At 41.7% G+C, this 20,136-nt stretch overlaps 1 protein-coding gene across 1 annotated transcript in view; it reads right to left on the bottom strand.

Moving 5' to 3' along the window:
* The window catches only part of CYFIP1 (cytoplasmic FMR1 interacting protein 1), a 110,798-nt gene extending 94,573 nt beyond the window's left edge, over positions 1-16,225 (bottom strand). The window contains 1 exon segment of the mRNA XM_079128433.1: positions 16,165-16,225. The gene's annotated coding sequence lies outside the window, so the exon portion shown is untranslated.
* Between the last annotated feature and the right edge of the window lie 3,911 nt (positions 16,226-20,136).

The raw sequence follows: 20,136 nt of genomic DNA, 5'->3' as shown, positions 1-20,136 counted from the left end.
GAAGCTTTGGAGATGGAGGAGTGGAAGGCAGGAAGTGATCAGGATGGGAAATCCCATGCTCCCCAAAATCACCTTCCCTGCTCTCTTGCTGTTTGGGAATTTTTGTTTGTTTATTTTTTGGTACTAGAGATTGAACCCAGGGCACGGTACCACTAAGCTACATCCCCCCAGCTCTTTTTATTTTTTATTTTGAGACAGGGTCTCACCAAGTTGCTGAGGTTGGCCTCAAGCTTGGATCCTCCTGCCTTAGCCTCCTGAATACCTGGGATTATAGGCATGCACCACCAGGCCAGGCCAGGATTTTTTGTTTTTGTTTGGTGCCAGTCAATAAAAATGCTGAAAAAGGATGAAAGGAGAAAAAAATGAATCAGTTTGTATAATTTATTTTAGCTTTTCCAAGCAACCTGAGGTGTTTGGAAGCATCAATTCTGGCATGTGACAGAAACCCACGACCAGGGACTATGCTCCCTTCCCAGGGGCTGCTAGCAGATTTAACAGAAGCTACTCAGCTAGGACTACAGTTTCCAAAGCATGGAGAATTCCACCCACAAGTGAAGACTGCCTGATAGACCCCAGTTGAGTCCTGCTGGCTGACAGCATGGACAGAAAATTTGGTCCAGATCTGCATGTCTTCCTGCAGCTAGAGTAATCCCCAGTGAAAGTAGCAGGGGCTGTAGGCAGGACTGTGCTCCCACCTCTAAACAAAATCACCAAGCTCCTGAAGCACACAGAGTTCCAAGCACTCCTCCCAATATACAGTGGGGGCCAACTCTGCAGGAATGCATCTGACATGCAAAAAGAAAGAAGCAGGGACATCTCAGCCCTTCAAGTTCAGCGAGCAGGGAAAACACACAGAGCTGTGGGCCCTTTGTTCACACCTCCTAGTGCCCACAGGACCTCCCTCGCCTGCTGAGCTGGGCTGAGCCCCAGCCCAAAAGCCATAATGCCTCCTGCCTGGACCTGGGGCAAAATCACAGCAACCCAAGAACTCCTGAAGCTTCTCAAACACCCTTCGCAAGATCACAATCAATCTACTCCATCCGTGAGGTAAGCCTGAAATGTACAAATGAAATATTAAGTGGGACAGAGCACACTCTCTCCACACAACTACCTACCAGGGGTGGCACACAAGTGCAGGGCAGAAAGTTGTGTCCACAGCCCTTGGCCACCTGGTACCCTCGAGGGGTCCACTCAGCTCTGTTCATTTCTGGGGGACATAGGGCTAGTATGAATGTGGAGACAATTTATAACTTCTCACAACTTGTGTGCAAGCTCTTACATTGGCATCTGTGACCAGGATGTGTCTCCTGTTCTTGGTGGAAGGAGTCTGGTACTGGGGGCTCTTGATCAGCTGTCTTCCAGAGGTGCCACCCTCTGCACCCCCATGAAATAAGCACTCAGTCAAACTCCGAAGGAGAAGGCAATTCTCTAATATGCAAATTATTTAAATATAAACAAAAAAGTATTCCCTGTGATGGCCATGTGTCAACTTGGGTCAAGTTCAGGATATTCGGGTGGTTTTGTTATTATCGTTATTGTTGTTTTTTAATGACATTGGTTTTTTTTAACCTCCACCTAAATGTTGCTATGAATAGTTTTTAGATGACATTAACATTAAAATGAGTCGACTTTGGGTAAAGCAAAGTACCCTCCATGAGGATGTGGGGAAAAGGTACACTCATACATTGCAGGTGGGGCTGCAAATTAGTGCAGCCACTCTGGAAAGCAGTGTGGAGATTCCTTAGAAAACTTGGAATGGACCTACCATTTGACCCAGCTATCCCACTCCTCGGCCTATACCCAAAGGACTTAAAATCAACATACTACAGAGATACAGCCACATCAATGTTCACTGCTGCTCAATTCACCATAGCCAGATGCCCTTCAATTGATGAATGGATAAAGAAACTGTGGTATATATATACAATGGAATATTATTCAGCCATAAAGAATAATAAAATTATGGCATTTGCAGGCAAATGGATGAAATTGGAGAATATCATGCTAAGTGAGATAAGCCAATCTAAAAAATCCAAAAGACGAATGAACTCACTGATAAGCGGATGATGGCACATAATGGAGGGTGGGAGGGGGGCAAGAATGGAGGAAGGAGGGATTGTATAGAGGGAAAAGAGGGGTGGGAAGGGTGGGGGGGTAAGGAAAAAAATAACGGAATGAATCAAACATCATCATTCTATGTAAATGTATGAATATGCAAATGGTATGTTGTTACTCCATGTACAAACAGAAACAACATGTATCCCATTTGTTTACAATAAAAAAAAAAAAAAGTACCCTCCATAACTCAGGTGGGTCTCGTTTAATGAGCTGAAGATCTTAAGTAAAAAAGACTGAGGTCCCCAAAGAAAGAGGGAATTTTGCCTTCACACGGCCAATGGAGTAGAGCTCCTTCAACCCTTCCCTGAGGCTCTAGCCTGTTGGCCTGCCCTGAAAAACTTGGACTTGCCAGCCTCCACAACTATGAGTCAATTCCTTAAAATAAATCTCCTCTCCCTCCCCCACCTGTGTGTATGTGTCTGTCTGTATGTATATATCCTGTTTCTATTTCTCTGGAGAACCCTGACTAATCACCACTCCTACCACCCCCATGCCCGGGCCACCAAAACAAGAAGAAAACCCAACTTCTTCAAAACCTTTATCAGTGTGGTCTGCAGGACAGGAACAAAACTCACTCTACAGATGGTGAATTCTCATGAACAAGCGAACTCACACTTGGTCAGTCGATGATCTCTAGGGGCCTGGAGTGGAGGTGGTTTTAAAGATCATTGCTTTTGTGGAGATTGGTCCTTCTAGGCAGCTTTGGTGAGAACAAAAAACAATTCTTTAAATGGAATAGCTTGTGGTTGGGAATATAGCTCAGTGGCAGAGCATTTGCTTAGCATGCAAAAGGCCCTTAAATTAATCTCCAGCACACACACAAAAAGGAACAGTTGGAGTAAGTCAAGCATTAGAGAGGAATTCAAGTACAATACAGATCCTCCTACCATTCTGACTTGGGGCTATCTGATTCTTCAGACCAAAGCCTGCCTCCTGTGTTTCTTCAAGGAGAAATCAACACACGCCCCACTGTTCTGCTCAGGGAAACACAAAGGCAAAGGGAGCAACCACACAGGCTCTAAGCATAAATCTGGTCATGGAGTCACATTTCAAGAACCCATTGCTGGGCTGGGGAGGTAGCTCAGCTGGTAGAGTGCTTGCCTTGCAAACACAAGGCCCTGGGTTTGATCTCCACTACCGCAAAAAAAAAAGAACCCATTGCTTTCCAAGCGTCTGTTTTTCTCCCCTGTGGAGCAAAATGCTTCCATGTAAGAGCAAAGAATAGGGCATGAAAAGTTTGGCTAGAGAGACACCGAGGTACAAATACAAATCACAAATATTCTGGTTTCAAGGTTACAGTTGCTATGACTGTACATCTATCTTATTCACAACTCAAATGCTGGAAGCCACAGTTCAATGCCCACCATCTCTGCTCCCACAGCCATGCATGAAGAGGCAGTCAAAATGAAGCTGGAGAGGGAGCAACCAGGAAAATGAACAATGAGCGTCTGCTGAACAGCAAAAATGCACACCAGGTTTATAACCACCACAGGGGTAAGAAAAAAAGATCTTTATTTCCTTGTCACCATATTCTAAGAGGCCTTTAATATAATTTTTTTAAAAATCTTACTAATGCAAACTTTATCCCTGGAATGCTCTGGAATCCTCTTGATAACCTGGAATCAGGCCAGACATGCTGTGATTAGGCGTCCCACTTATCGCCATCCATTCTCCAGATAAGAACAAAACAGCCAATGTAAATCCTACCACAAAACTACTTATATTAAATAGGGGCTCTTTCCACGAGGTGATCCAAGATGGTGGACTAGAGGGTGACTGCATCTCCTGTCGATCCAGAACCCAGGATTCAAGAAGGGGAGGCATTGAGAGACTCGGACTAAAATAGAGCCACGGGGTGAGTCTCCCCCACCGGGTGAAGCTCAGCCTGGGTGGCAGGCCCGGATGGGGCGGCTTATCAGAGTAGGGCAGGGCACCTAGAGTCTTCCCCAGGCAGCCCTGTGCACTCCGGCGGTGGGCTCCTCCCACACAGCCAGCTTCTCCAGCTTCTCGGAGCAGGGCCCCAGTGAGAGCCTTTCCACACAGAGCCAGCTCCAAGCCCTGGAACCAGTAGTGGGCTAGGGGCAGCTTTCTTCGGAAGCACTGCATTATCAAGTTCCTCCAAGACTTCAGGCTACTGAAGGCTGGGAGGTGATACACTGGAAATCTAAAGGGACACTATAAGCCAATAGAGGAAATCTGCAATATCACAGAGTCCCACTGACATCTGACCAACATGAGAAAACAAGGGAAGAAAATGTCCCAAACAAACCTAGATACTATATCAATAAAACCCAATGACAGCACAGCAGAAGAAATGTCAGAAAGGGAGTTCACAACGTACATGATTAAAACAATCAGGGAAGCAAACGAGGAGATGAAAGAGCAAACGCAGGCATTGAAGGAGGAGATGAAAGAGCAAATGCAGGCATTAAATAATCGCACCAATCAACAGTTAAAAGAGCAAATACGGGAAGCAAGAGATCATTTCAATAAAGAGTTAGAGATACTGAAAAAAACAAACAAACAGAAATCCTTGAAATGAAGGAAACAATAAACCAAATTAAAAACTCCATAGAAAGCATAACCAATAGGATAGAACACCTGGAAGACAGAACCTCAGATATTGAAGACAAAATATTTAATCTTGAAAACAAAGTAGACCAAACAGAGAAAATGGTAAGAAATCATGAAAAGAATCAACAAGAATTATGGGATATCATGAAAAGGCCAAATTTAAGAATTACTGGGATTGAGGAAGGCTTAGAGAAACAAACCAAAGGAATGAAAAATCTATTCAATGAAATAATATCAGAAAATTTCCCAAATCTGAAAAATGAAATGGAAAACCAAGTACAAGAGGCGTATAGGATTCCAAATATACAAAATTACAACAGACCCACATCAAGGCACATTATTATGAAAATACCTAACACACAAAATAAAGACAGAATTTTAAAGGCCGTGAGAGAAAAGAATCAAATTACATTCAGGGGGAAACCAAAAAGAATATCAGCAGATTTTTCAATCCAGACCCTAAAAGCTAGAAGGGCCTGAAACAACATTCACCAAGCCCCGAAAGAAAACGGATGCCAACCAAGAATCCTATACCCAGCAAAACTTACTTTCAGATTTGACGACAAAATAAGATCCTTCCATGATAAACAAAAGCTACAGGAATTTACAAAAAGAAAGCCAGCATTACAGAACATTCTCAGCAAAATATTCCATGAGGAAGAGATGAAAAACAAAGAACCAAATCAGCAACAGGAGGAACTAGCCTAAAGGAATAGCCAAATAAAGGAGAAACCAAATCATGTCAAAAAACAAAAATGAGTCAAATGACTGGGAATACAAATCATATCACAATCATAACCCTGAATGTTAATGGCCTGAACTCATCAATCAAAAGACATAGACTGGCAGATTGGATTAAAAAGAAAAAAATCCAACAATATGCTGCCTGCAAGAGACTCATCGCATAGAAAGAGATACCCACAGACTAAAGGTGAAAGGATGGGAAAAAACATACCATGCACATGGACTCAGCAAAAAAGCTGGAGTATCCATCCTCATTTCAGATAATGTGGACTTCAAGCCAAAACTAGTCAGAAGGGATAAAGAAGGACATTTCATACTGCTTAAGGGAAGCATAAATCAGCAAGACATAACAATCATAAATATCTATGCCCCGAACATTGGCTCATCCATGTACGTCAAACAAATCCTTCTCAATTCCAGAAATCAAATAGACCACAACACAGTAATACTAGGCGATTTTAACACACCTCTCTCACCACTGGACAGATCTTCCAAACACAAATTGAATAAAGAAACCATAGATCTCAATAACACAATCAACAATTTAGACTTAATCGACTTATATAGAATATACCATCCAACAAAGAACGAATACACTTTCTTCTCAGCAGCACGTGGATCCTTCTCTAAAATAGACCATGTTTTATGCCACAAAGCTACTGTTAGCAAATACAAGAAGATAGAGATACTACCTTGTACTCTATCAGATCATAATGGATTGAAATTAGAAATAAATGACAGAATAAAAAACAGGAACTTCTCCAATACCTGGAGATTAAATAATACACTATTATATGATGAATGGATAACAGAAGACATCAGGAGGGAAATAAAAAAATTCTTAGAAGTAAACGAGAACAAAGACACATCATATCAAAATCTCTGAGACACTATGAAAGCAGTACTGAGAGGAAGATTTATTTCATGGGGCACATTCAACAAAAGAAGTAGAAATCAACAAATAAACGACTTAACACTACAGCTCAAAGCCCTAGAAAAAGAAGAGCAGACCAACACCAAAAGTAGTAGAAGACAGGAACTAGTTAAAATCAGAGCTGAAATCAGCGAAATCGAAACAAAAGAAACAATCGGAAAAATTAACAAAATAAATAGTTGGTTCTTTGAAAAAATAAACAAAATTCATAAACCCTTAGCCACACTAACAAAGAGAAAGAGGGAGAAAACTCAAATTACTAAACTTCGGAATGAACAAGGAAATATCACAACAGACACGAGTGAAATACAAAACATAATTAGAAGCTATTTTGAAAATCTATATTCCAACAAAACAGAAAACCTCGAAGACATCAACAAGTTTCTAGAGACTTATGAATTACCTAAACTGAATGAGGAGGACATACACAACCTAAATAAATCAATTTCAAGCAATGAAATAGAAGAGGTCATCAAAAGCCTACCAACAAAGCAAAGTCCGGGACCAGATGGGTTCTCAGCTGAGTTCTACAAAACCTTTAAAGAAGAGCTCATTCCAATACTCCTCAAAGTATTCCATGAAATAGAAGAGGAGGGAACCCTCCCAAACTCATTCTATGAAGCCAATATCACCCTGATACCTAAACCAGACAGAGACACATCAAGGAAGAAAATTTCAGACCAATATCCTTAATGAACATCAACGCAAAAATTCTCAACAAAATTTTAGCAGATTGCATACAAAAACATATTAAAAAGATAGTGCACCACAATCAAGTGGGTTTTATCCCAGGGATGCAAGGTTGGTTCAACATCCAGAAATCAATAAAAGTCATTCACCATATCAACAGACTTAAAGTTAAGAATCACATGATTATTTCAATAGATGCAGAAAAAGCATTCAATAAAATACAGCACCCCTTCATGCTCAAAACACTAGAAAAAACTGGGGTAGTGGGAACATTCCTTAACATTGTAAAGGCCATCTACGCTAAGCCCATGGCCAATATCATTCTAAATGGTGACAAACTGAAAGCATTCCCCCTAAAAACTGGAACAAGGCAGGGATGCCCTCTTCCACCACTTCTATTCAACATTGTCCTTGAGACTCTAGCCCGAGCAATTAGACAAACCAAAGAAATTAAAGGGATACGAATTGGAAAAGAAGAACTCAAACTATCCCTGTTTGCTGATGACATGATTATACATTTAGAGGAACCTGGAAATTCCACCAGAAAACTTTCAGAACTCATAAGTGAATTCAGTAAAGTAGCGGGTTACAAGATCAATGCTCATAAATCCAATGCATTTTTATACATAAGTGATGAATCTTCAGAAAGAGAAATTAGGAAAACTACCCCATTCACAATAGCATCGAAAAAAATAAAATACTTGGGAATCAATCTCACAAAAGAGGTGAAAGACCTCTACAATGAGAACTACAGAACACTAAAGAAAGAAATTAAAGAAAACCTTAGAAGTTGGAAAGATCTCCCATGTTCTTGGATAGGCAGAATTAATATTGTCCAAATGGCCATACTACCTAAAGTGCTATACAGATTCAATGCAATTCCAGTTAAAATCTCAATGATATACCTTACAGAAATAGAGCAAGCAATTATGAAATTCACCTGGAAGAATAAAAAACCCAGAATAGCTAAAACAATCCTCAGTAGAAAGAGCAAAGCAGGGGGTATCACAATACCAGATCTTCAGCTCTACTACAAAGCAATAGTAACAAAAACGGCATGGTATTGGTACCAAAATAGACAGGTAGATAAATGGTACAGAATAGAGTACATGGACACAAACCCAAATAAATACAATTTTCTCATACTAGACAAAGGGGCCAAAAATATGCAATGGAGAAAAGATAGCCTCTTCAACAAAGGTTGAAGTGTTGGGAAAACTGGAAAACCATATGCAACAGAATGAAACTAAACCCCTATCTCTCACCCTGCACAAAACTCAACTCAAAATGGATCAAGGACCTCGGCATCAGACCAGAGACCCTGCATCTTATAGAAGAAAAAGTAGGTCCAAACCTTCAACTTGTTGGCTTAGGAGCAGACTTCCTTAACAGGACTCCCATAGCCCAAGAAATAAAAGCAAGAATCAATAACTGGGATAGATTCAAACTAAAAAGCTTTCTCTCAGCAAAGGAAACTATCAGCAATGTGAAGAGAGAGCCTACAGAGTGGAGAGAGCCTACAGAATATCTTTGCCACTCATACTTCAGATAGAGCACTAATTTCCAGAATCTATAAAGAACTCAAAAAACTCTACACCAAGAATACAAATAATTCAATCAACAAATGGGCTAAGGAAATGAACAGACACTTCACAGAAGAAGATCTACAAGTAATCAACAAATATATGAAAAAATGTTCAACATCTCTAGTAATAAGAGAAATGCAAATCAAAACTACCCTAAGATTTCATCTCACCCCAATTAGAATGGCGATTATGAACAATACAAGCAACAATAGGTGTTGGCGAGGATGTGGGGAAAAAGGTACACTCATACATTGCTGGTGGGGTTGCAAATTAGTGCAGCCACTCTGAAAAGCAATATGGAGATTCCTCAGAAAGCTTGGAATGGAACCACCATTTGACCCAGCAATCCCACTCCTTGGCCTATACCCAAAGGACTTAAAATCAGCATACTACAGAGATACAGCCACATCGATGTTCATTGCTGCTCAATTCACCATAGCCAGATTGTGGAACCAACCTACATGCCCTTCAGTTGATGAATGGATAAAGAAACTGTGGTATATATATATACAATGGAATATTACTCCTCCATGAAGAATGATAACATTATGGCATTTGCAGGCAAATGGATGAAATTGGAGAATATCATGCTAAGTGAGATAAGCCAATCTCAAAAAACTAAAGGACGAATGATCTTGCTGATAAGCAGATGAGGACATATAGTGGGGGGTGGGAGGGGTTAGCATTAGGGTTAGGGTTAGGTTTAGGGTTAGGGATAAGGAGGGTGGTAAGAATAGAGGAAGGAAGGAGTGTATAGAGGGAAAAGAGGGGTGGGAAGGGTGGGAGGGGAAGGGAAAAAAAAATAACAGAATGAATCAAACAATATTACCCTATGTAAATTCATGATTACACAAATGGTATGCCTTGACTCCATGTACAAACAGAGAAACAACAAGTATCCCATTTGTTTACAATAATTAAAAAAATGTAAATAGACTAATCACTCAAATCAGAAGGCTGAGACATTCAGAATGAATTAAAAACAAGAACCAACTATATGCTATCCATGAGAAACACACTTTAAATTCAAGGACATAAGGGAGGTGAAACTAAAAGAATGGGGGAAGATTCACCATGAAAAGAAGTCAAAAAAGAAGGGAAGTTACTATACTAACATGAGACAAATATTAGACAAAATAGACTTAAAGATAAAAATTGTTACTAGAAACATGATAAAAGGATCACTCCATCAGTGTCACATAGAAATACAAACATATATGCACCTAATAACATAGCTTCATAACACATGGAACTTTTAGATACAGGACATGGTTTTATATGTAGGAAATCCCACACAGAAACACTATTAGAGTCACTAAAAAGAATCCAAAAAAGTTGCAAGATTCAAAAGCAACACAAAAAAACGAGCACTTCTTATGCCATATAGCAAAGAACAATCTAAAATAGAAATTAATAATTCTATTTGCTAAGACATCAAAAAGAAAAATTAATAAATTTAACCAAGAGATGAATATAGCTTATACGTTAAAAATTACAAAACATTGTTGAAATAAATACACAAATGGATAGATCAGAAAATGTAAATTCAGTATGAAGACAAACTGGGCATGGTCGCACACACCTATAATCCCAGAGATTTAGGAGGCTGAAGCAGGAGGCCAGTCTCAGCAATTTAGCAAGACCTTCAGCAATTTTGTAAGACCCTGTCTCAAATAAAAAATAAAAAGGGCAGCGAATGCAGCTCAGTGGTAGAGCACCCAAGTTCAATCCCAGTAACAAAAATTAAATTACAATAGAAATAAAAGAGTAGTATGATAATATAACCTAAAGCTACCTAATGATTCAATGCGATTTCTTTGAAAATTTCAACAATGTTGCAGGAGAAGCAAAAAATTGAAGAATCCATCTAAAATTCATATAGAATCTCAAGAGACCCAGAATAGTCAAAACAATCCTGAAAGAGAATAACAAACTTGGAGGTTTTACATTTTCTGATTTCAAAGATTACTATATAAACTACAGTGATCAAAACAGTGTGGCACTGGCACAAAGATGAACAAACTGACCAAGGAAAGAGCATAGAACCCAGAAATACATTCTTACATGTAAGTGCAAATGATTTTCAACAAGTGTCAAGACCACTCAATGAAGAAAGGTCAAATCTTTTCAACAAAGACCTTTGGGAAGGGGCTGCAGGTGTGCAGCTCAGTGGCAGAGCGCTTGCCTAGCAAGTGTGAGGCCATGAGTTTAGTTCACAGCACTGCAAAAACAAATAATAGGCCAGCGTGGTGGCAGAGTCTATTATCTCAGCTACTCAGGAGCTAAGGCAATAGGATCACAAATTCAGGAGCAGCCTGGGCAACTTTGTGAGACACTGTCTCAAAATAAAGAATAAAATAAGATGGGAAAACTAGATCTACACACAAAACAATCAAGTTCAGCTATTACCTATACTATATGCAAAAGTTAACTTGGCTAGGGCGGTAGCTCCATGGGAGACCATGTGCTTGGCATGTACCAGGCCCTGTGCATGTGTGTGCACATACAAACAAAAGACCAGCTCACTCAAAATACTTCAAAACCTAAACATAAGTACTAACACTATACGACTCTTAGAGAAGAAACCACAAGAAAAGCATCATGATATTGGATTTGGCAATGACTTCTTAGATATGATCCCAAAAGCACAGTAACAAAAGAAAAAAAAAACAGGTAAAGTAGATTAAATCAAAAAATTTTGACCATCCAGGGCACTATTAAGAGTGCAAATAGCTAGACATGGTGGTGCACACCTGTAATCTCAGCTACTCAAGAGACTGAGGCAAGAGTGATCACAAATTGGAGTCCAGTGTTGACAACTTAACAAGACCCTGTTTCAAAATAACAAATGAACAAAAAGGGCTAGGGATGTAGCGCAGTAGTAGAATGCCCCCAGGTTCCATAACAACAACAACAAAAGTGTGAACAGGTAACTCCCAGATTGGGCAAAAATGTGTATTAAAATCTTCTATATATATATATATATATAAGCCCTGAGATTCAACAACAAAAGACGAACAACTCAATTTAGACATTTCTTTGAAGAAGATATACAAGAGGCCAATAAGCACATGAAAAGACGCTCAATATCACCAGAATATCCAAACCAGAATTGGCAACCTCTTCATCCTCACTAGGATAGCTACTATTTAAAAAATAAAGGAAAGAAAGAAAAACCAACAAGAAGTGTTTGCAAGGATATAGCGAAATCAGAACCCTTGTGCACTGCTGCGAATGTGCAATGGTAAAGCCACTCTGGAAAACAGGATAGCGGTTTTTTAAAAAAATTAAATATTGAATTACCACATGATCTAACAATTCCACTTCTGGTATATACCAAAGGGGGGGGAAGGTTGGGGGGAGAACAGGGGAAGAGCATTAATCACTAAATAATCACTAAAAGGTGGAAACAGTCCAACTGTTCATTGATAGATGAACAAGGAAACAAAATGCGGTATGTAATGCCTTAAAAAGGAATGATATTCCAACACATGCTACAGAGTAGATGAACCTTCAAAATGTTATATTAAGAGAAATAAGCAGAAATTTTAAAAATATTACATGATTCTACTTATATGAGGTACTTGGAATAGTGGAGTTCATAGAGACAAGATAGACTAATAGTCACTATAGTTGGAGGGGGAGAAAAGGAAGTTATGACTTAACAGGTACAGAGTTTTAGTTTAGGATGATGAAAAGTTCTAGAAAGAGTACTGATGGTTGCACGATGGAAATGTATTCAATGCCACTAAACTCCAGTTAAAACTGTTTAAAATGGCAAACTTCATGTTTTGTATACTTTGTTATAGTGGGAAAAAAGTCAGGTTGGGGGACTCCCCCAAGATGGTTTTGTGTGTGTGTGTGTGTGTGTGTGTGTGTTTGTGTGTTTGCTTTATCTTTCACAGTGTTGGGGATCACACCCAGGGCCTCACAGACTCTGGTTTAGTGATTACTGTTGGAGCAGACATTGATACCAGTCAGAGAAACAGTCTTGCCATGACTCAACTTGATCTCCCCTTCCAGAAGGCTCTGTCCTTCCTCCAGGTGGTCTTCTGGGAGGCCCACTGATGCTAGTGAAGCAGATCAAAAGCCAGAATCCAGATAGGCACCCAATGCAGTTGCTGAGAATGGTCCCTGAGCATGCACACCCCTTTCCAATCATCACAGGTAACTGATTCATCAGATGCCTGAAGGCCTAACATCTTGGTGATGGTATCTGATACCTTTTTTCTAATTTTTAAATTTGAAGTGTGAATTCAAAGTTTGGTTCTGCATATAACCTTCGACTCCTACCTCATCTGTGTCAGTTCTTTATCGATAAAGTGGGAGTAATAATTGCACCTGCTTTGGGATGTTGTGAGAACAATTAGTACATGAACTACTGAGAACATGAGTCAGCAAACTACAGACCACTGTCTCTTTCTGTAAATAAGTTTTGTTGGCACACTGCCACACCCACTCATTACATGTGGTCCATGCTGCTTTGATGCTGCAGCAGAGACCAGATGGCCCACAAAGCCTTAAAAATTCACGATCTGGACCTTTACAGGAAAAGCAGCCCTGGCTTAGAATGATGCCTTAACATATGATGTACTCAAGAAATGTTAGCTATTGCTGAAACCCAAATTCACCTCCAGAATGACAAATTTGAGTATGTGCACCAAGATACAGACATGAGCATTGATGAATCCTGAAAAAAGCATTGATTGAAAAAAGCATCATTGATAAGTGGTGAAAAAAGAGTAAAAAATAGTAGTGTCAACTAACAGAGACGTGAAATAAATTATAATACATCTACACTATGGAATATAGTCATGCGCTGCAAAATGACATTTTCAGTCTGCAGTCATGGTCACCTAAAATTGAACTGCCTACTAATGTCTACAGTCATCTCACTTTGGGTAATTACACTCTATGATTTTGCACAATGATGAAACACCTAATAACACATTTATCAAAATATATTCCCATCAGTAAGCAAAGCATGACTGCAATATACTGTCATTAAAAAGGGAAATCTGTGTGTGTATATAGACTCTTTATACCAAAGTTATGGTATGGATATAAGATATCCCCTAAAAGCTCCTCTAAATGCAGGAATGTTCAGATGTAAGATGATTAGATTATGAGAGTTGTAACCTCATTGGCCCATCCCCATTTGAATGGACTGCCTGGGTAGTAACTGTAGGAAGGTGGGGCATGGCAAGTGGAGGTGGGTCACTGGGGGAATACCCTGAAAGGTTATTCTTCCTGGTGCCCCTCCCTGCATGCCCTACTCTCTCCCTTTTTCTGCTTTCTTGCTGCTGTGAGGTAAGCAGCTTTCCTCCTCTGGGTCCTTCCTCCATGATATGGCCCAGAGTCATGGAGTTAGCCATCAATGGACTGAGCCTATGAAACCATGAGCCCCAAATAAACTTTTGCTCTTCTAAGTTGTTGTTGTCAGGTATTTTGGTCACAGCAATGAGAAAACTTACTAAAACAATGAACATTTAAAGATTTCCAAAATCTTTAAGTAACTGATCATTAAGTGAAAAATGTATGATATTCAAAATCTCACTGTTACCAAAAATAAATAAATACAGAGAGAGAGAGAGAGAAAGCTAAAGTTGTAAGGTAATGTCACTTAGCTTTTTTAATGAGCTGGAGTTGGCAAAATTTCCTTATCACTTAAAAATACCATTTTAGTCTCTCTTCCAGGATGCATCCTGGAACTACACTTTTCAAACCCTTCTATCTTTACTCCTTAGGGACAAACTAGAATAGGACTGAATCTCAAATGCAGACTCCTGGAAAAAGCAAATAGCAATGAAAAGATCAGTGATGGCTAGGAGTTGAGGACAGGGAGAGAGGCTGACTACAAGGTCACCTGAAGGGATATTTTGGAGGTAACAGAACTGGTTTTGCATCTTCACTATAGTGGCAGTCACAGAAATCTATGCATTTGTAAAACTCACTGTACACCAAAACATGAATTTGACCATATGTAAATTTAAAAATAAGCACACACTCAAAAACCTGGGAGGGTACAGTTTCTTTGAGCAACTTATCAGCATGAGAACATATGTACTGACACAGGAGTATGTCCTCCACAACTCTAGTGTTTGCCTCAATCCCTTGGGGATGTGTTAAGGGAAAGAAGGTAACAGTGAATCCTACACCATTAGCACAATCTTCCTACTGAATTCTTATAGGAAGTGTATCTGTCATGGCTCACATCTATCTAAAATGGGATTAGTCTTTCCAGCTCTGTGCCCGTGGGTCTAGGCATTTCATGGAAAACCATTAGCAACCTGCAGGGTTAAGGAACAGCTGGTGTGGGACCCTCACTGATGCCGGCAACATCACTCCTTAACGTGAGCCTGCTGCAGCCTCCAGAGATGAACCTGGCCAGGACTTTGCAGCACAATCGCTAAATTGTCAAGGACAAGAATCTGAGTCAGGTATCAGGTATCTCTGCAGCTTCAATCACGGATCTTAAGTAAGGAATCTTATTAAAAGACAGTCCTGAAATACCACTAAGCTCACGACGCTGAAAAACACCGTACGATGTGGCAAGCAGTAAGTATGTGCTACTAGTAGAAAACACACATTCCATAGTCTCCGTCTCCACAGAGGAGAAGCATCGATACCGTGTTTAATAAGCGATTGCTATCTATACCATTTAGACTTAACAACAGAGTTGGCATCGTCTAGATGCCCCCTCTCAGTTTAAAAACGCTCCTTAAACCCCAATTCCAAATCACTCTCCCCGTCTTTCCTCACACCCACATTGTGCTGCAAATTAAGCGCGAGCATCTCAGGCTTAAAATACACAATTCAGCATGGCTGTGCGGAGCAGCGCTGCCCACGTAACAATCCGGTCTCCTTAACAAAGCCCAAAACTCATCTCTCCAAGAATCCGAGAATGGTTTGTGGCTGGACCACAATCTCCCTCCTCTCCTCCGAGGGCGGCACAAAGCAAAAACAGGTTCAGGTCTGGTGGCATGACTTTAGCCCAAGATCAGCAATCTGTCCGCTCCTTACTTTCCAACAATAACATGCAAAACACCAATGTGTCCCTTCCCCATTGGAGCTCTGCCACGTGCCCGGGACGCTCGATCCAGGATCCCGGGGCGCGGGGCCCGGGGTTTGGGGACTTCGGGGCTGGGGCCGTGGGGTCCAGGGTGCGCCGGGTCGGGTGATTCGTGGACTTATGCACTGGGGGCCCGGGGCCCAGAGATTCTGGAACGCGGTGCCGGGGGCTCGGCAGGGAATGCAGGAGCCGGCGCGCAGGAGCCCGCGGTCCAGGGACTTGGGCGACCCAGGCTCGGGAGTTCAGAAGCCGGCGTGCGCGGGCCAGAGACGCGAGGCCGGAGGCCGGGCGATCCCGGGAGGCCGCGCCGCCCGGGAGGCCGCGCACCCCGGCCGCCTTCGGGGCTCCAACCGGGCCCCGCCGTGCCCAGCCCAGCCCGGGCTCCGAGAACGGCCCGGACACCACCGAAGCTGCGGGGTGGAAGCGGGCGCAGCGACGATCCTCACCTGGGTCCGCGGCGGCGGCGGCAGCGGCGGCGGCGGCGGCTCGGGGGTCCCGGGCGGGCCCTGGGAGTTTTCCTGCCCGAGTGAGTCACTTGGGCGGGCCGGGAATGCGCCAGGAAACACCCGGCCTCCTCCCCTTCCTCCCGGGGCGGGTGCTCTCCCGGCTCGGCCCCTTCCTCCTGGCGCTCCTCCCTCCGCGCCCGGGCCGCGGCCCTGTCGGCTCCCTCCTCGCGGCCAGGCGGTCCCCGCCGCCCGGGCGCTCCCTGGATGCACCGAGGTCAGAGTCGTTGGACCTTCTTGCCGCGCTCCCGGCGGACCGCCGCCGAAGGTGCTCTCCGGGGTCAGAGCCTGGCCCGCCACCTGCCGGCTTAGGTGACCTCCGCTTTCACCGGACTGATTATTTGGGGGTGGGGAGAGGAGCAGGCGTGGGGCTTCCCCTCGGGAGTCGTCTGCTCAGCCCGCAAAAGAAGCGGGGTTCTGCACCCTTTCTCTGCTCGCCAGGGTCAAGGCGGTGAGTGGGATGAGCTGCCAGGACGCACCTCCGCTAGAGAGAAGGCCCGCACACCTGTCGCAGGTGTTCACCGCCAGAGCCACCTAAGAGAAAATGACCCCATCGGGCCCCTTGCAGTGATCACATTTGCACAACCCCATCTTCCCTTGGAGCTACAGGCAATTGCGTGCCCAGACTTGTGGGAATGGCTGACAAAAGAAAACCTGACTTGAACTAGTCTCGAAAAACAATTTTGAGAGAGGCCAGTTAAGTAACAAATATACTGTAGAAAAGCTAATGGGTGAACTTGTCACAAACAGTCCCAGGAGAAAAATTGCCCCAAACTCCCTACCCACTCCCTCCTACTGCACTCCTCCTTCACTCCCCACCCCAATTCTTAAAGGAGAACCATATGAGTATCAGGCGTTTCACAGTCTGGCCACTAGATTAATGAAAACTACAAGAGGATCAATTACTCTGCTCTGATCAATCACTGGCTCTGCTCTGGACAAGACAAAAGGTGGAATCCTGACTGGAGGATCTACCAGTTTTTAAAATGTCCACTTTACCTGGAAGCTCTTGGAGATTCCTTACACTCCTACCAATAGTTGCTTTGGGTTATTGTCTGAAGGCTGGACCACACATTTTTCCAATTAGCAAATTACTACTTATCTCTGAATTTAACCCTCGAAGTTAAATTCTGAAGATGTTTTACACTGTAGGTGGAGTGACGGAACACAAATTGGTGATTTTAAAATATTGTAATCTCTAAAGCAAATAAACAAGAAGAGGCACACTAAAAATGCAGGAGAGGAGATAAAATAGGATACTAAAATATACTCAATTCAGAAAAAGGCAGGAAAGGAGCAAAAAGCACACAGGAAAAATGGGAACAAAGAGCAAGCTGTTTGACTTAAAGCCAACCATACTAGTAATTGCATTAATTATTATGAGTGGATTAAACACATGATTAAAAGGCAGAAATTGTCAAATTGGATAAAAACAAGCCCCAAATATATGTTGTGTAAAAGAAACATAAGTTTAAAATATAAGGACCCAAAGAGGCTGAAATAAAGATGCAAATTGATCTACCATGCACACACTAGTCATAAGATAGCTAGAGTGGCTAAATTAATATCTAAGTAGAGTCTGAATCAAGTGTACCACCAAAACCAGGATGGTTGCACACACCAGTAATCCCAGTGACTAGGGACACTGAGGCAGGAGGATCATGAGTTCAAAACCAGTCTCAGCAACTTAGCAAAACCCTAAGTGACTCAGTGAAACCCTACCTGAAAATAAAAAATAAAAAGGGGTGGGGATGTAGCTCAATGGTTAAGCTCCTCAATTCTTGGTACCAGAAAAAAAGTACCACCAGAGATAAAAGGGACATTTGGTCATGATAAAAAGGTCAATTCCTTAAGAAAAAAATAATGTTTAGAGCATGTAAACACCACATAAACTTTGGAATACTTGGAAAAAATGATAGAATCAACAGAAGAAATAGGCAAATGCACATCATTAGTAATTGATAGGTCCAACTGACAAAAATAAGGTAAAGCAAAATTTAAAAAGCAAATAAGATATTTGACCTAAATGGGACCCCCACAAAACAGAATACAGAATATATTCTATGAAACAAAGTGTGTTCACATCCTACTAAAAACTTCCAGCTATTGCTAAGAGGAATTAAGTTTTCAAACACGTAACGGTTGTGAAATACACTAGATTGCTATGAAGTAAACCAAGTTTCAGTCAAGATAAAAGGGTTGATATCCTAAAGAATCTTCTATGACCACCATGAAATTAAACTAGAAAGAAATAACAAAAAGGTAACTTTCTAAATACCCAAATATTAGGGAGAAACAATATACTTCTAGCAGGGTGCAGTAGCACATACCTGTAATCCCAGCGGCTCAGGAGGCTGAGGGAGGAGGATCTCAAATTTGAGGCCAGTCTGGAAGCTTAGTGAGACACTGTCTCTAAATAAATGAAAAGGACTGAGAAAGTAATTTAGTTCAATGGTAAAGCACACCTGGGTTCAATTCTTAGTACAAAACAAAACACCAAAAAGCAAACTCTTAAATATCCCTTCAGGGCTGTGGCTCAGTGGCAGAGCGCTTGCCTGGCATGTGTAAGGCACTGGGTTTGATCCTTAGTACCACATAAAAATAAACAAAGGCATTCTGTCCATCTACGACCACAAAAATTTTAAAAAAATAAATATCCCTACAATTAAAAAAGAAATCACCTTTTATTGTGTTGTGTGAATAGAAAATCAAATAAACACCAGTATCTCTTGAAAGAAAGAAAGAGAGAGAGGGGAAGGACTATGAAAGTTGGGAAATATGGTGAAATGAACAACAATAAAACACTCAAATTTGTGAGATACCACTAAACAGGAAAATTTAATGACTTAGAGGAAATTGATAAGTTTATTTAATGACTTAGAGGAAATTGATAAGTTTGTTGAAAAATGTGACTTTCCAAAACTGACACAAAAAAATAGAAGGAGCTGGGTTGGACCCCCAATGCAGGAGGTTGGGGGATCTAAAAAGTCCCGTAATGGAAAAAGAAAAAGAAAGAATCTATAATTTAAAACCTTCCCACAAGGAAAAACCCCAAGCCTATGTAGCTTCACTGGTGAATTCTAGGAAACACTAAAGAAAAAGCAAAAGTAGTTTTAGAAAGCCACAGTAAATAAAAGAGTAGTTTTGACATGAGGAGACACAAATAAATCAATGGGACAGAATAGTGAGAATAAATCCATTCCACATGACCAATTAGTTTGCAATAAAGAAGCAAAAGGAATTCCATGGTGTTGTGGTGGGTCTGGAATGTCCCCCAAAAGGCTCATGTGTTGAAGTCAATGTAGCAGTGTACAAAGGTGGGACTTATAGCGAATGATTAGGTCTTTTTCGGGGGGTAGGGGGGTTCCAGGGATTGAACTCAGGAGACTCGATCACTGAGTCACATCCTTAGCCCTGTTTTGTACTTTATTTAGAGACAGGATCTCACTGAGTTGCTTAGGGCCTCACTACATTGCTGAGGCTGTCTTTGAACATGAGATCTTCCTGCCTCAGTCTCCCAAGCCGCTGGGATTAGATCTTGAGGTCTGAAACCTTGTCAGTGGATTAATCCATTGGATGGATTAATAACTTGAATGGACTACTGAGGGGAGGTGGAAACTCTAGACAGGTGGACTGTGGTTAGAGGAAGTAGGTCACCGGGAACATGCCCTTGGGAACTGTGTCTTGTCCCTGGCCCCTTCTCTCTCTCTGTCTCTCTCTCTCTCTCTCTCTCTCGCTCTCTCTCTCTCTCTCTCTCTCTCTCTCACACACACGCACACACACACACACTTTATTTCCCTAGAGCCATGAGCTAAGCAGCGTTTCTCTGTCTGTCACCTGCTTCTGCCATGATATTCTGCCTCACTTCAGGCCTAGAACAATAGAGCAAGCTGACCACAGACTGAAATCTCCAGA

This window comes from Sciurus vulgaris (genome assembly GCF_902686455.1).
Source record: "Sciurus vulgaris genome assembly, chromosome: 2".
NCBI classification, from domain to species: Eukaryota; Metazoa; Chordata; class Mammalia; order Rodentia; family Sciuridae; genus Sciurus; species Sciurus vulgaris.
This window is presented reverse-complemented; position numbering and strand designations above follow the sequence as displayed.